The sequence below is a fragment of the Lynx rufus genome, unplaced genomic scaffold, assembly GCF_022079265.1.
Source record: "Lynx rufus isolate CCGP_SWC_20201006 ecotype Redwood Valley unplaced genomic scaffold, mLynRuf1.p SCAF_5, whole genome shotgun sequence".
NCBI lineage: Eukaryota > Metazoa > Chordata > Mammalia > Carnivora > Felidae > Lynx > Lynx rufus.
This window is the reverse complement of record NW_025814867.1, coordinates 31,346,409-31,364,352: the sequence shown is the minus strand read 5'-3', so window position 1 is coordinate 31,364,352 and position 17,944 is coordinate 31,346,409.

Here is a 17,944-nt window from a genome sequence, read left to right as displayed (position 1 = left end):
GTCTCCTGATGAACTTGAAGAAGTTAGGTTTCATTGCCTGAAGCTCACCCATCCCTATTTCCTCCAGTCCCTGCTTTTCTTCTACCTAGTTTTGAAGCACTTTCTTGGTTTTTTTTTAACGACTCTTTGAAAATTCTTTCATGATTTAAAAGACTCTTTTAAATAGTACCTTTTAAAAAAGCACTCCCCCAAAGTAACAAAACAAAACAATTAAAGCAAAAGTACACCATTTCTTTAAACTGTTACTGGTCCCTTGCACTTTTATAACTTTTTTTTTTTAACAGCTTTGTTGAGGTATAATTGTTGCACCATAAATTTTACACTTTTAACGCATACAATTTGATAAGTTTTGATATATGCACGCTCCTGTGAAACCATCACTACAATACAAATAATGAACACATCCATCACCCCAAAAAGTTTCCCCCAATGGATTGTAACTTATTCCTCTATCCACCCTCACCTACTCCTGTTGTCTCCAGGCAACCACCAATGTGCTTTATGTCATTATAAATTAATTTTCATTTTCTAAAATTTATGTACATAGAACTATACAGTATTATTCTTTGTTGACATTCTTTTTTAACTCAGAATTATTATTTTTAATTTCATCAATGTTGTATCAATAGTTCATTCCTTGTCATTGTTGAGTAGTATTTTACAGATGTACTACAATTTGTTTATCCATTTACCTGTTGGTAGAGATGAACATTTGAGTTGTTTCCGATAATTGGGTTTTACAAATAAAATTGCTATAAACATTTGTTTTCAAGTCTTCGTATGGGCATATTTTTAAATTGCTTTTGGGTGAATATCTAGGAGAATGGATGGATCATATAGCTGGTATATGTTTAAATTTTGAAATCCTAAATTGTTTTCCAAAGTGGTTACGCCTTATTATATTCTCACCTGCAGTGTGTGAGAGTTCCATTTACTCCAGATCCTTGCATGGGTATGGTCAGTGTTTCTAATTTCAGCCTACTTGGCTACACTGTAGTGTAGATATACATTTCTCTAATGACAAGTGATGGTGAGCATCTTTTCAGGTTCTTACTTGTCATCTGTATATCTTCTTCGTTGAAGTGTCTTTTCGAACCTTTTGCCCATGAAAAAATTTGGGTTGGTTCCTTATTATTGACTTTTGAGGGCTCTTTATGCCCTCAAGCAGGACAAGTTCTTTATCAGATATATGCTCTGCAAAGATTTTCTACCAGTCTTTACCTTGTCTTTTGAGTCTCTTCACAATATTTGAAGAATAAAAGTATTAATTTTGACGAAATGAAATTTATTATGTTTTTCTTTCACATGTTAGGCCTTTGATATCATATTTAAGAAATCATTGATTAACCCAGAGTCATAAAGATATTCCCCTATATTTTATTCTAACAATTTTATAGTTTCAGGTTTTAAATTTAGGTCCATGATCTATTTTGAGTTCCTTTTTGCATATTCTCTCTGAATTGCTCACTGAATTGCTCTTGCACCTTTGTTGAAAATCAGTTGTCCACATATGTGTGGTCTGTTTTTGTATTCTTTATTGTGTTCCAATGATATGTTTGCCTATCTTGAGGCCAATACAACACTGTTCTGATTACTGTAGCTTTTTTTTTTTTTTTTTTTTTCAATGTTTATTTATTTTTGGGACAGAGAGAGACAGAGCATGAACGGGGGAGGGGCAGAGAGAGAGGGAGACACAGAATCGGAAACAGGCTCCAGGCTCTGAGCCATCAGCCCAGAGCCTGACGCGGGGCTCGAACTCACGGACCGCGAGATCGTGACCTGGCTGAAGTCGGACGCTTAACCGACTGCGCCACCCAGGCGCCCCTGATTACTGTAGCTTTATAATAAAATGAGATAGTTTTAGTTCCCTGCATTATTCTTTTTCAAAGTTGTTTTGGCTATTATTAGTCCTGTGCATTTCCACATGGTTTTTCCCCAGCTTTACTGAAGTATAATTGACAACTAAAAATTATATATATTTAGGGTATACACCGTGATGATTTAATGTACATATATCTATGAAATTATTACCACAATCAAATTAATTCATGCATCCATCACTGTTTAATTACCTTTTTATGGTAAGAACATTTAAGATCTTTTCTGTTAACAAAATCCAAGTATACAATACAGTATTGTTAACTATAGTTACCATGCTCTACATCAGATCCCCAGAACTTATTAATATTATAAGTGAGAGTTTGTATCCTTCGGCATCTCTCCACGCCTCCTTTACCCGCAGCCCCCTCAACCCTCTCTTCCCTGGCAACCACAGTTCTACTCTCTGGTTCTAGGAATTTGACTTTTATTTTTTTATTTATCTTAATTTTTAATGTTTATTTATTTTTATGATATAATTTATTGTCAAATTGGCTTACATACAACACCTAGTGCTCATCCCAACAAGTGCCCTCCTCAGTGCCCATCACCCACTTTCCCCTCTTGGCTTTTAGTGGAAACTAAGGTCTCATATATGTGAGATCACATAGTATTTGTCTTTCTGTGTCAGGCTTATTTCACATAGTCTAATGTCCACCAGGCTCATCCATATCATTGCAAATGGCAGGATTTCCTTCTTTTTAATAGCTGAATGATATTCCATATATATAACCATATATTTTATTTTTAAATTTTCCTTATTCATTCATTTTTTGACAGATACCTAGGTTGTTTCCATATCTTGGCTATAGTGAATAATGCTGCAAGGAACATAGGTGTGCAGATATGTCTTTTAAATATTGATTTAATTTCCTTTGTATATATATATCCAGAAGTGGAATTGCTGTATCATATAGTAGTTCTATTTTTAGTTTTTTGAGGAACCACCATACTGTTTTCTGTGATGGATATATCAATTACATTCCCACCAACAATGTACAAGGGCTACCTTTTCTCCACACCCTCACCAACACTTATTATCACTTGTCCTTTTGATGATAGCCATCCTAACAGGTGTGAAGTGATACCTCATTGTGGTTTTGATTTGAACTTCCTGTGATAGGTGATGTTGAGCATCTTTTCGTACACCTGTTGGCTATTTGTATATCTTCTTTAGAAAAATGTCTATTCAGATCCTTTGCCCATTTTTTAATCGTTTTTATTTTTTGCTATCTTTCATAGAAATAGAAAAAAAAACAGTCCTCAAATTCATGTGGAACCACAAAAACTCCAAATAACTAAAGCAATCTTGAGAAAGAAGAACAAAGCTGGAGACATTATACTACTTTCTGATGTTAAACTATGTTACAAAGATATCATAATCAAAACAGTATAGTACTGGCATAAAAACAGACACAGACTAATAGAACAGAATCAGGAGCTCAGAAATAAATCTATTCATATATAGTCAACTAGCCTTTGACAAGAGCACCAAGAACACACAATAGGGGAAAGAATAATCTCTTCAATAACTGGTGCTGGGAAAACTGGATATCCATGTGCAAAAGAAGAAAATTGAACCCTGATCTTACACCATACACAAAAATTGACTTGAAATGGATTAAAGTCTTAAATGTAAGACCTGAAACAATTAAACCTCTAGAAAAAAACTTAGGGAAAAACTCCTTAGCATTGGTCTTAGCAATGATTTTTTGGATAGAACACCAAAAGCACAGGCCACAAAAGTATAAATAAACAAGTGGGACTACATCAAACTAAAAAGCTTCCATAGATCAAAGGAAAAAATCAACAAAATGAAAAATCAGTCTGTGGAATGGGAGAATATATTTTCAAATCATATATCTGATAAGGGATTAATATCCATTTGAATTTTTATAATCAGTTGGTCAATTTTTATAAAAGAGCCTGCTGCAATTTGATTGGGATTACATTCAATCTATGGGTTATTTTGGGAGTTTAACATCTTAACAGTATTTAACATCTTAATCTTATGATTTATGAACATATAATCACTCTCTTTCAGGTCATCTTTAACTTATATCAGCAATGTTTTTTAGCTTTAATTGTATAGGTCTTTTACATCTTTCATGAGATTTATCCATAAGTAGTTAATTTTTTATGCTATTCTAAATGGCATTGATTTTTTAATTTCAACTTCCAATTGTTTTTTGCTCGTTTATAGAAACACAATTGATTTTTGTACATTGATATTATATCCTGAAATCTTTCTAAACTCACTCATTAGTTCTAATAGCATTTTTGTAGACTCCATTGAGTTTTCTACATAGATGATCATGTTATCTATGAATAAATACACTCTTAGTTTTTCTTTTCCCATCTACATGACTTATTTCTTTTTGCCTTATTGAACTGGCTAGAACCAATAGCAAAATATTAAATGGCAATGGTGAGATTGGATATCTTTGTCTTATGCTCAATATTAAGCAAAAAATACTCAGTCTTTCCTAATTAAGTATGATTTTAGCTGTAGATTTTCCAGATCTTTCCTTAATCACATTGAAGAGGTTCTTTTCTATTCCCAGTTTGCTGAAAGTTTTATCAGGAATGGTTGTGTTGATTTTTGTCATATGCTTTCTCTGCATCAATTGAAATTGACCATACAGTTTTTCTTTTTGGTTAATATGGTGAATTACATTTATTTATTTATTTTTTACTTATTTTAGTTTTTTAAGTAGGCTTCATGCCCAGCATGGACTGAGCCACCAAGGCATCACTACATTGATTTTTTTTTTTTTTTAAGGTTAAACTAGCCTTGTCCTCCCGGGATAGACTCTTCCTAGTAATGACGTATTATTCTTTTGTGTATTACTGTATTTGATTTGCTAAAATTTTGCTTGCATCTATATTCATAAGGTCTTTTAGTCTGGAGTTTTCTTGTAAGTATTTGTTTGCATTTAGGTATCAGGGTAGTGCTGGCCTCCTGGAATGAATTGGGAAATTTTTGTCCCTTTTCAGTTTTTTCAAGGTTATGTGTAGAATTGATACTATTTCTTCCTCAAATATTTGGTAGAATTCACCAGTGAAGACATCTGGATTTTTTTGGGGGGGGGGGCAGGGGAGAAGTTTTAACTACAAATTAAATTCTCTAATAACATATGGGACTATTCAGGTTATTTCTTCCTGAATAAATTTTGGCAATTTTTGTCATGCAAGGAATTTATCCATTTTGTGTAAGTTGTCAAATTTATTGTTATAAAGGTGTTCATAGTATTCACTATGATATTTTTAATGTCTGTAGAATATATAATGACTTTACCTCTCTTATTCCTGTTATTGCTAATTTGTATCTCCTCTCTCTCTCTTTATTGGTTAGTCCGGATAGAGGTTTATAGGTCTTCTCAAAAAACCAGCTTTCAGTTTCACCGATGTTTTTTCTGTGTTATGTTCTGCTTCTTTTTCCACTGATATTTACTCTGATCGTTATTATTTCCATTCTTCTACTTACACTGAGTTTTATGTATTTATATTTTGGTAGCTTCTTAGGGTGGAGGCTGAGGTTACTGAGTTGAGGTATTTCTTTTTTTCTAATATGGGCATTTGGTACTATACATTTCCCCCTAACTACAACTTTAGCAGCATCCTGAAAATTTTGATATGTTGTGTTTTCACATACTTCCAGTTCCAAATACTTTCTAATCACACTTTTGATTTCTTCTTTGACCCACAGGTTCTTTGGAAGCATGTTTTTTCTTTTTTTTCTCCCAAATATTTGGTAAATTTTTGGAGCTCTGCTCTTGATTTATAATTTAATTCCATTTTGGCCAGAAAATATACATTGTGTGAATTCAATTAGTTTAAACTTGAGACTTATTTTATGTCCCATACATAATTTGAGACTTATTTTATGTATATGTTTCATGTACACTTGAAAAGAATGTGTGTTCTGTGGCTGTTGAATGGAGAGAATTCTACAGATGCCATGAGGTCCCCAGGCTCTCAGCTCTGCTCCCCAAACTCAGGAAGTTCATGGGGCCCTGCCTGGTTTCCCCCTTCTTGGTCTGTGGTCTGGAAACATTCTCGAGGCAATAATCTGGGCAATTGTAATACTCACCTCATTTGTTTCCCATTTCTCAGGCATCACTGTCTGACATCCAATGTCTCACATATTTTTTGTCTTAAAAAAATTGTTTATTTCAGACACGAGGTTAAATCCAGCCCTTGTTATTCCATCTTGTCCAGAAGTGAAAGAACTATAAGTAGTTTTTTATTCAGCTTAATTTTGCCATTCTGTTGCCAGATAAAAATCAGTTTTCTAAAATACAAATGTAAATAGTATAGTAAGATGACTCTCAACAGGTTTTATTTCTAAATCACATACTATAAAGGAATAAGTCACACACTATAAAATGCACACATTTTAAGTAATCATTTTAATGAGTTTTGACAGATGTGAAAACTGTACAAAGCTTTTTGACCCTCTTTAAGATACAGAATATTTCTATCACCCCACAAAGCTCCTTTCAGCAAGGTTTTAATGTACAATTATGAGAAGTCAGTTGAATTCTATGCATTGATTTTTGAGCTAGGGAAAGGAGCCCATCAACCAGATTGCTTCCCCTTCTTGCTTACTCTAGATCCCGCCCCACTGTGTTATCTCCTTTGCCCAGATAGACAGACCCATATGTGAGTCCCCACAAAATGAATTATTGGACCTTGGGTCCTGGGTGATTTCTGTAAGCAGGCAGAGTTCAGCAATCAACAAGATGAGGAATCGTTTTGGTGTCTCAGTGCTCCCCCTTGACAGTCATGGGATGTCTTAGGCTATAATACACTTACCACCTTGGACCCCTGGGGACCTTCATTTCTGAGATTTTTGAGGTCATTTGTTACACAGCGTTATTGCCACAATGACTAATTGATACATGGTGCTTGATAAATATTGCTGGACTGCTTTCCAAAAATGTTGTACTTCTATTTATACTGTACCAAGCTTGTCAAACTGAATATTATTTTTATTTTTTCCTGTTTTATTGCAATATAATTGACATACATCACTGTAAAAGTTTAAGGTGTACCATATAATGTATTTTTATTTTTAGCTTCTGAAAGCTTAATAGGCCAAATCATATTTTTGTTATTGTTTTGTTTTTCAGAAACATTTCTGAACTTCCCAGGCACCTGTGAGCCATGCTGGCATGAAGCATTAATGGGTCTCATTTCCCTTCTGGTGGGTGCACCTGAGGGAACCCTGCATGGCAGCTGGTTGTAGAAGAAGCCAAAAACAGAAGCTGACAGCAAATCCTAAAGCCCCTGGGATTGTGTCCTATCTAAATAGATCACATTGTTTCCAAACATTTATTTGTTTTCCTTTTGATTCTTTCTCCTCCGTTTGCAATCCTGTGTTTCCAGTTTCACAGTTTTCTAGTGTTTGCCGCGTGTTAAGCACTGTGCTAGCCACCTTTGGCACTGCATCCTATAATAAGCAAAGCTGCCTGTAAGCCTTTCTACCCCTCTTCTTGCTGTTGGATAGCCTCTGTCCACTCCATTGGCTGCCAGCTCAGAATTCATATCCAGGCCTTGGTCACTGTGCTGCTCCCTGCATCTCTCCTTGTGTAGTAGAGACCCGAGGGCTCTTACTCAAACTCGCCTCACCTGGCACATTGAAACACAGCAGCAACAGCAAGTAAGTCCTGCTGTGGGGAGGGAGGCTGGGCCACGGGGGCAACTGACCATTTCTCCTCTCTGGTCCTTTTCTCGGGTCCTATCCCTCCTAACTGTCTTAATTGGCAAGATTGGATATTTTTCTATATTTTTATTTACTAGTTAGGCCTCCCCTTACATGCATTTTCTGTTCATGTTCTTTGTCTACTTATCTATTGAGGTCTTGAATTTTAAAAAATCAATTTATATGAATTCTGTATGTAGCAGAGATATTAAAGCATTTCTGCAATGTTTGCTGCAAAATTCTTTCTCTGTCCAATATTTGTTTCCTTGGCTTTTGCTATAAAGAAGATATGTCTTCCGAGTGTAAAGTTTGCACCCATAAATAAGAAGGGCCATATTTAAATGTGTGTACCTTTCTCTTATCTTTACATAGCCTATAATATGTTTTCTCAGGCAGTTTAAGTCTCACTCTGGAATGCTCAGATTAGCAGCCAAGGATGCATTCAGGAGGAGGGAGAAATTGGATCCCTCTGTGACAGGAATGGCTAATGACATTTTTTCCCTGATGAGGCTCTGTGGTCCACTCCTCATTTATGCATTCTAAAATATTTATTGAGCATCTACTCTATGCCAGGCACACTGCCTGAGACATTCTGGGTCTTGGTTTAACGGTCACTGAGATTTAATTGAGTTTTGATAAGATGTATGAGCCATACACTATATCAATAAAGTTGAGTAATACCTTAATCACATTCATAGAGTTATTAACTTTAGGGTCTATGGAGACAACTTTGAGGGAGCAAGACAGATACAGTCCCTGCCCTCCAGAGGTTCATAGAAGATTGGAGAAAGCATTCAAGTAAAAGACAGTTACAATGAGCTGGGGCAGGGGCTATGATGGAGAATACGGGATGGGGGTTGGGGGCCTTGCAAACATCTGGGCACCTGGGCCAGATTTTAAGGATCAGAAAAGGCTTCTTGGAGGCAGTGATGTCCAAATTGAGATCTGGGGAATGAGTAAGAATGGCTAAGAGAAGTGAGTTGGAAGTGACAGCATTTTTGTGAAGGCAACAGCTCAAAAAGTCCTGAGGTGAGAGAGAAAACCGGTGCCTCTAAGAATCCAAGGTGCTGAAGAGTGTCTCCTAGAAGTAGTATTTAAGAAACGAGTCAATATTGTCATCATTATTCCTCGAATTATTTGACCTCCTTTTTTAAACTCCCCTACCCCTTTGTAAGATATGTCACCGTTACCATTTAAAGGGGGTTGGCTTAAAAATCAAGACACTTGGTTTTTACTTCTAGCTCTACTATGGAAGAGCTATGTGACTTTGGAAAGTATAAGGTCCTACCCTGCACCTTTGTCTCCTGTTCCATGAAATCAGGGCTCAGGCAGGATCATGTCCCAGAATGATACACTGCAGCTGCATCCACTGTCTTTGAGGTTTGGCTACCAAGTGGCATTTCTGTCCTCTCTTGTTTCCATGCATCAGGTCTGTCTGTGCCTAACGCGCAAGGGTCTTATTCTGACCCTGAGAATACTCTCAAGCAGCCAGAGTCCAAGAAGAGGTTTTTCCCAAACCCAGGGAGCCAGATCATCCAGCTAGAATCTGAACAGTCTCTGTACCCAACTCCATCTAGTCTTGCCCTGTGGGCTATTGATTCCCACAGACAGGAGTCAAGCCGATGAGTTTGAGCTCCTGGAGGGTGACAGGGACTTCTCAGGGGATTCTCCAGGCAGTGCCTAGTACATTATGGGTCCTCGGTTAATATTCATTGAAGTTTCATTGAGGTTTGATGAGATGGATGAACCATACAATATGTCAATAAAGTTAAGTATTACCCTAACCACATTCTTAAAGTTATTAAAAATGTCAAGAGCAGGGTGATTTATTTGCTCATTCTATGGAAATATTGCAAAGACAGTATGTATAAAAACGTGCAGGGCTTAAATGATAATGATTTATTTTTCTGGCTCCATCTCAAGCTTAGACTGATGTTGCCTGCCTCTTTGAGGTCTTTAGCCTTTTGACACCATTTTTGGCCCTTAAGAGCAATGGAAGATTGCAGTGCAGGCTGGAGGTTTAGGAGCTGATGCAAATTCATTCCCCAGCTGTCTGCTGTTTATGGAAAATGCCAAGCAGCCACCTGAGTGTGACCTTTGACATCATTGCCATAGAGTAATAGGTGCTTCAGCAGGGGGATGACAAAGCTCTGGCCCTGAGCTGAGACCTGAAAAATGTGGTTCCTGCTTTGACATAGCATGTTTCCCAGGAGAATTATAAGCAGTAGCAACTGGGAGCTCAGGAAGGAGTGGGAATTAGAGTTATTTGCTCTGGGAATATGTGTTCACTTTGAATCACTTGCATCTGATTTGCAGCACAGCCTGCTGTGGAGTAAGGGCTCCTGGCAGGGCCAGCCTTGAGATTCTGCACCGTGGGCCTCAACCACAGCTTCCCTCGGAGAGGCTCTGAGCCTCAGGGGGTATGCACTTGTGTGTCTAAGGCTGCACATTCCACAGGGCAGGTTGGCACAAACAGCTCTGCACAGCCACAGCCAAGCACCCTGTACAGAGAAGCCTTGGTAAAAAAAAAAAAGATCGTGATGCTTTGTAATAACTATGTGATTAAAAATCCCATGAAAAATGACAACAGTTAACACAAAACACAGCTTTGCAAGCTCATGTGCAGCATCAGCAACGCCTTTACCTCCAGGCCCTTCCCCAACTTCTCACGGGTGCCCACACTTTCTGGATATGCCCTCTAGGCACACTGCAACCAGGGGCTTTGTGTGGGAGAACCGTCCCTGCTCCTTCCTCCAGCCCTGCCTTCCTCGAGACCATCCCAGCGCTCTATACCATTCTCAACCTCTAGGGGGCACCAGAGCTTGCGCATAGCCAGGTGGCTGTTTCTTGAGACAAAAGAGGAGGATTTTGGCTGCCAATTTGTCTTAACATTGTGTGAGATCTGTCTTGAGGCAGAGGAGGCCATATACGGACCGGAATCGGGGTGTGCATTGTTTTGGCTGTTCTGATGTTACTGACTGGGGCTGATGGTTGTCCACGCCCCAAGGTAATGGGGAGCCAGCTTCTGGTGCCTTTTGTATCTGAGTCCAGCCCATGGGGCCAGTGGTTGGGAGAAGAGGTCCCTGGAGCAAGACCTTTCAGAGACAGGAGGCTTCCTTTGCCCTGGCCCCACATACCTCCCAGGGAGCCATATGCATCGGAGAAACAAAAGGTGTCAGAGAAACAAGTGGGGATGACAGGAGGAAAGGGACTAAAGGCAAAAGGAAAGCGACAGGAAGAAAGAAAGAGAATGCAGGCTAGGGGCAAAATCAAGAACGAGAGGGAGAAAAGCTAATGTATGGTGATTGTTCTAACCAGTGTTACGGGTTTTGGAGCAAAACAATTTGTAGGAAGCAAACTTCCCCAAATGTGAGTACTTAATAAAGAAGAAAACAGAAGGATTGATAATGGGAATTAGGCTAATGAATAAACAAGCTGCTTAAAAAATGGGCACCTTTTGCAGTCCGTTATTTTTAACTTAGTGGCAATTTGCATACTAGTTAATTTGCATATATTAAATACTGCTCCCCTTTTTCTCCTTCCCACCTCCTCCACTTCAGAATAACATTTCATTACGGTGCTGCTGGGCCCGAGGACTCGGAGGCTCTGGAGAGTTTATTAATTTATCCAACACATGCTGTGTACATTTTTATCACTTGCCGCACAGTGGACCCGGTATCTTTGAAGTCATTAACAACACGAGGGGTGTTCTGCTCGAGGTATTCAAAAGAGAGCATGAAAAGCCAGTCTGCAAAAATGTTCCCCAAAACAGGGAAAGAGCATGTTTGGTTTCTGTTCTTTTTAGGAAGACAAAAATGAGCAATGGATGACTCTCCTCTGCATCAGAGAACCTCTGTTTTGTTTAACTTTTATTATTATTTTTTTGAATTTCAAATCGAAATGGAACTGATTCCCAGTGGGGCACAGATTTCCAAAAGGAACTAGGCTCACGTGATATTCCTCCTACTGCTGCCCACAGTGGAAAGCGGAGGAGGGCATGGCTCTTTGGGAGCCTCCATTACTGCTGATGGGAATAACAACTCAGGAGGTGAGGGCCATAGGCCCCCCTCCTCGGTGCCTCCTGGACTGCACCTCCTCCCTACCACCCTCTCTCAGGGAGTCCCCCCACCACTGCCCCTTTCCCTTGTGGCTTCTGCCTAAGTGGGAACCTCTAGCTCAAGCCTCTGGTTGCTTAGTTAATTGCTCTGTAGTGGGTCATGGCACCTCCCGTGGGACTAGAATGCCTACACGGGGGCTTTGAAAAGGTGGCGGGGTCTGGCCCCCTTGCATTAATCCCATTGTTGTTTTCCTATGCCATCTTATCAGTTTGTCTCTTAGCCCGTCTTTCTATTGTTCCAGGGGCTTAAGCTCAAGAGAAACCTGTGTATTTGCTGAAAGCTTATCCTTTTCTCCAGGTGCAAATGCAAATTAAAAATTGATTAACTAATTTATTTAATCATTCATTCATCAAATATTTATTGAATGCCTACTATGTGCCAGATATTCTAAGCAAGGGGGATATAACATTTACTACATTCTAGTGGGCAGTCAGGCAAACATATAAACGATAAATGATACTAAGAGTTGTAAATGCCAAGGATGATGGGGTAGCAAGTGGCATGAGGGAGGGGATCCTGCTTTAGCCAGGGTCATCAGAGACAACCACTCCAAGGGGGTGGCAACGGAGAACCGGAGGGAGGCAGGATATATGCAAGGTCTTAAGGCCATCTTTGTACTTGGCTTGGTCCTAGATGGGCTTGTGGCCTAAGGATGTTACCCATGGCTGAAATAACTGCCATTCTCATTCTCAATGCGTTTGCTATCACTTGATCCCAAAGTGGGGACTGGCTTAGGAGGCCATATACAGACTGGCATCATGGTGTGCACTGTTCTGGCTCGGTGAAGCAGCAGCCCTGGGACCCTCACAACGTTCAGGTGACCCTCTGTGTGGGTTCAGATCTTTTCTCCAGGAACAAACTCATGTGGAGGAGGCAGTGGTCAAATGTGTCAGGCAGCCTGGGTTTAAAGCTCACTAGGTTTGTGACTTTGGGTAAATCACATAACCTCCTTGAGCTTTAGTTTCCCAATCTGCAAAGTGGGCACAATAAATGTAAAAGTTTGGCATATAATTAAGGCTCAATAAATGTGTCCAGGTGTTACTACCCAGAGGATAAGGAGCTAGACCATGCATGGGGAGTGTGGAGACATTTTATGTGGGGTACCAAACATACAGCATAGAAAATCACCCCAGAATAGTCTATCAATGCCTTATGGCTTGAGTCACAGAATAGACAGATTTGGGTTTGAAATCCAGCTCCACTAACTTACTAACAATATTATCCTTGAGCAAGTTGCTTAATCTGATTATGACTCATTTTGCTCATTTATAATATGAGGATAATAATAATGTCTATCTTATAGGGCCATTATAAGGATTAATGAGACAACATCTGTAAAGCATGTAACACACAGATGTTAGCTGGTATATTCAATATTATTTCACTGACCTGGTCTGTGGCAATAAACAGTTTAATTGTCTTGATGAACAAAAGAAATGTTAAATTCTTCACATATTGTATTGACTTTTATTCCCCCAATTATTCTCACACTGACTGCTATGTTGCTGTTTCAATGTAATTTCCTCCACACCAGTGCCCTTGCCCTAGTCTGAGCCACCATCTTGACTCCCAAGACAACTGCAATGGCCCTGACTGGTCTCCCTGACTCTTCTACTCCTGCCCTGTTCTAGCCCTTCCTCACACGGCAGGCAGACGATCTACAGAATATACATTAGCTATCAAATGGTTTCCATTCACCCTAAAATAAAATTCAAATTCCTTACCTGGGCCTATAAGGCTTCAGTTGGCCTTTCCTTTGCTTATGTCTCCAACCTTAGCTGCCCTCATTTCCTTCCAGGTCTGCTATAGTCCAGCCACACCAGTCTTCTCTCTTCCTAAACCCTCCAAGCTCATTCCTGCCTTAAGGTCTTCAGACATGTCATTTCTTCTGCCTAAAGTTCCCTTCCTTCTGTGCTTTGCTTGGCTGGTATATCAGTGAGAGATTTCATTTGACTCTGAAATTCTGACAATAGGACTTCAGTACATACAGGGGTTTTTGTTTGTTTGGTCATTCAGTTAGAAGTCTGGAAAAGGTAGCATTGGTCATTTGCTCAAAACCTCATAGGCAAGGTCTCTGAGATTTTGTCATGGCTTTTTCCTCATGGTTGCAAGATGGCTGCCACAGCACCAGGCATCCTATCGATATTTCAGGCAAGAAAAAGGAGTTGAAGGGAAGCAAGAAAAGGTAGCACCATTAGGAGAAAAACCTCAGCTTATAGCTCATTGGCCAGAGCACTGTTACATTAGCTACATCTTGCTACACAGAAGCCTGGAATAATGTGTTTTAGCTAGGTACACTGTGCTGCGAACCCAGACAAAATCAGGGTTGGGTATTTTCAGCTGGGTACATCATGGCCCTAAACAGAATAAGGAAAAAGAGGGAAAATATTAAGTAGGGAACTAGTGGTGCCTGTCACATCTGGCTTCTGATTTTTTAGGTCTTAACCTTACTCATCTTCTACTCAGAACACCTTGTCTAAGTATCACCACTTCCCCCATTATTCTCAGTCATAAGCCCTCCCTGTTTCCCTCATGACACTCTTTAATGATGTAATTGTTTAATTCTTTGTTTACTTGTTTGTCATGTATCTCGTTAGAGGTACCATAAGGGCAGGGAGCATGTCTTCTTGTTTTGCCACTGAATCTGTACAACCCAGTTGAGCACTGGGCATAAAGCGTTTCTCAGGAAATTATTCATCAAATGAAATGAGTCAATCAGTGCATGAATGCATATAGGATACTTCTAGTTTGTTGGAAAAGTTCTCTGTTGCTTTCTCAGGCTACCCTGATCCAGGGGTGCCCCTAAATGGAATTGCTAAATAGAAGTGAACACAGTCAACTAGTGTTGATAGTGACTTTGTCAAATTAAGAAATGACAGAATGTGCAGAAAATGAATTGTTGGGTTCTTATTCTCACACTTTATCACCAGCACTCAGCTCTCATTGGTTGAAAATTTCAATAGTTGTGGGTGAGTCGGGTATGGCAGGTTGTGGAGCTATTCTGAATAATGGAGGGGACGTAGAGTCTAAGCTCAGAGCCATTCTTTGCCAGTGTTGTCTGTCTTTCCCAACATTTGGGTTGGGAGCATGCTGCACAATGACCATGATTTCCCTTCTCTTTGAAAGACCAAACCAGGGGTGCCTGGGTGTCTCAGTCTGTTAAGCATCTGACTTTGGCTCAGGTCATGGTGTCATGGTTTTCTAGTTCAAGCCCTGCATTGGGAGTGCTGTCATTGCAAAGCCCACTTTGGATCCTCTTTCCCCCTCTCTGTCTGCCCCTTCCCTGCTTGCAGTCTCTCTTTCTCAAAAATAAAATAAACATTTTGGGGTCCCTGGGTGGCTCAGTTGGTTAACCAGCCGACTCTTGATTTTGGCTCAGGTCATGATGTGGGTTTGAGCCCTGTGTCAGGCTCTGTGCTGACAACTCAGAGCCTGGAGCCTGCTTTGGATTCTGTGTCTCCCTCTCTCTCTGCCCCTCCCCTGCTCATGCTCTATCTCTCTCTCAAAATAATAAGTAAACATTAAAAATAAAATAAAATAAAATAAAATAAAATAAAATAAAATAAAATAAACGTTAAAAAAAAACAAAACCACAATATTTCACTTACTCTGTATTACATGTAATTAACTAATCACATTCTCAAGACAATCCAAAGAAGGAAGCTGAGGCCCAGGGAGATTCACGGTTAGGGATGGAGCCTGGGTCAGTGGGTGGTAGAGTAGCCAGGCCTCCAGAGCCCATACTCTCAGTTGACATTATGCTGGTGTGCTTGCTTTATAATTTAATGTTGCATTTCTTTAGGGAAAATCGATAATACCAAATGGAAGCCTGTATTGTAGTAGGACTCTTTTATAAATGTCAGATCTGGGGCAAAAGTGAAGAAAATGACTCGTGGGTGTATCACTGCAGAGAAGTGCCTTAGTCAGGAGGGAGCTGCTCAGATGCACTGGAACTCGGGGAGGGGGGTTGGTTCTGTAGGAACCTGTACCAGCCATCCTCTTCCAGCCCTGGGTCTGGAATTATAGCCTTAGCACCCTGAATTTAATTTCAGGGCCTGCACCCTGCATTGCTCCATTCTGTCTCTTCTAAAGGCATTTTAATACTGCTAATCGATGCCCTGTGGAGTGACATTTTTTTTCCCTTGAGTATTGCTGCAGAGTGAACTTCTTGGAAGAATGAAATTCTACAACTGATTTGAAAATGGGTGTAGGATGAAGCCTGCTGGATTCCAACTTCTCAAATCAGAAAACTGTAGCCAGGACAGAAGGGGCTGTAGTTGTGCAGACCTGAATTTAAATCCTGATTCTGCAACTTGCCAGTCATGACACCTTGAGCCGGTTACTTAACCCTGGGAGCCTCAGTTTCCTTCCATTTGCAAGGGGTGAATTGACCTACCCCAGGGAGTATTGTGTGAGGATCCCATGTGAAAATGTGTTTCAAAAACCCCAAGACAATGACATTCACAGCGTGGGGATTCAGCCTATCCCCTCCCCTCTCAGATGCCATCTGGTTCCCTTAGTGGCCCCTCTCTGATAAATCTTTACAAAGGAGACTCTTGTTCAGAGATATCTCAGGGAGGAGATTGGATGAGCATTCTTGGTCACCCGTCCCACTGTCATTAGCATCCCTAATTTTCTAGCCACCTGTAGAGTACTGTGCTCAGTGGGGAGCCTCACAGCTGAATGGAAACTGCAGGGCTGGCTAGGGACTGGTGAGGCCCAGAGAGATGCCGAAAAGTTTGGTTAAGAAAAAAAATGGTAAAAAAAACCCAATAGGGACACAAGAAGAAAAAGGAGAAAAAGGAGGGGGGGGGAGGGGAGGAGGAACAGGAGGATGAAGAAGACCCCTGAGAAAAACTGGAGATACTGAAACCGCTCATCCTGAACCTTCACGCCTGGCTTGAAGGATTTATTAATGGTGCTAGGGCTCCAGTCAGGGGTGGAAGGTGCAAGGAAGGGTGCACCAACCGTAAAGAGCCTTTGGTGCCAGAGAAAGCTGGCCAGCACTACTGCGCCCATGCTGATGGCCCACCCCCAGGGTCACTGCCTGTGTTCTGTTGGGTCAGCCCAGGGCACTCATGTCCTGCAAGCCCACCCACATCACAGCCTCTCTTGATTGTGAGCCTGCCTCATACTTGGTTCTGTGCTGCTTCCTGACATGTATGTAGCCTTATCTGGAAAATTGCAATTCTTAGGGTCCTCCTCCTAAAATTGAACAAAAATCTGCGTCCTTTTAGTTTTTATCCACCAGCCCCAGTGCTGCCTCCAGGGTATGCACAATAAGAATATTCTTCCAAGTGAGAGTCTTTCAGATATTTAAAGACAAAGATCATCAGGCTAAACAGGTCCAACCCCTTTCATTTGGGATTTAATTAACATCTTGTCTAGCATCTTTCCCCTGTTCATCCTCGTGTGGCCCTTTTCAGTGACCCTCGTAAGCACAGATCTCAGGACCACTGGGAGAAGCACATGGAAGCCAGTTCCCACTGAAACACTGCACTCTACGTTCCCAGCAGCTTCCTTGGCAAGAGCCCTCGCACCACTGCATGAACCTGAACCTTCACGGAAACCCAGTCCCGAGGCCTTGTTCTTATGAGTTGTTCCAAGGTATGCCTCCTCATCCTCTACTTGTGCACTTGAGTCTTTGAATAAAACCCCAAGGTTTTAAAAGTATCCACTGAAATATTGTCTCTTCAGGTCTGAACTGATATATCCATCTATGCAGACAGCTTTTGACTGCGGCTCCCCTCCTCAGCTTCTCCTCTAAGCCTTAACCCAGGTAGGTGGGACAGACAGGCTCTAGGGGACAAACATTTAATAATAGTTGATAAAAGTTTTGGACTGGATAAGACAGAGGTCAAAATTCTTCATTTTATCATTCAGGGTGTACTGTAGGATCACATCACACATTAATCATCATCTCTGAATTTATTCAACCAGTTATAAATCCACTGAATGGCATTATCATGAGGTCCATATCTCTGTAATTTGTTCACGACGATATTATAGGAAACTCCATCAAAGACATTGTTAAAATCGATAGGCACTGTATCTACTGCATCCCTTCGAGCTTTCTTGTGGTCGTCCCACCGACAAGCCTGTATCTTGTGCCTTGTTCCTTGGGAGTCTAAGCTGTCCCAGGGGTGAACAGGTTCCCCATCTAGGAGTTCACATTCCTGCTATTACACAATGTGCCCAAGGGCTTGATAGGGACAGTCTTACTCCTCTGAAAATCGGGACT